The following is a 239-nucleotide window of genomic DNA, read 5'->3' as shown; positions in this document are numbered from 1 at the left end:
GCTGCTACAGCAGCAGCAGCAGCAAAACGAGTGCCGCCTTGTGCTTGCTGCAGCTGTATCTTGGGGTGTACGTGGATATCTTCTTGTGTTTCAAAGACGTGTATAATATACAATATAAAATACAAAACATTATATATTATAATTATATAATATAAATATAAATATATTTATAAATATATTTATATTTATAAAATATAATAAAAAAATTATATTTTTTTTCACTCTAGAGACACCTGCAA

The sequence above is a fragment of the Eimeria mitis genome, genomic scaffold (assembly GCF_000499745.2).
Source record: "Eimeria mitis Houghton genomic scaffold, Emh_scaff3114, whole genome shotgun sequence".
NCBI lineage: Eukaryota > Apicomplexa > Conoidasida > Eucoccidiorida > Eimeriidae > Eimeria > Eimeria mitis.
The sequence above is the reverse complement of the archived record's forward strand: the minus strand, read 5'-3'. Positions refer to the sequence as shown.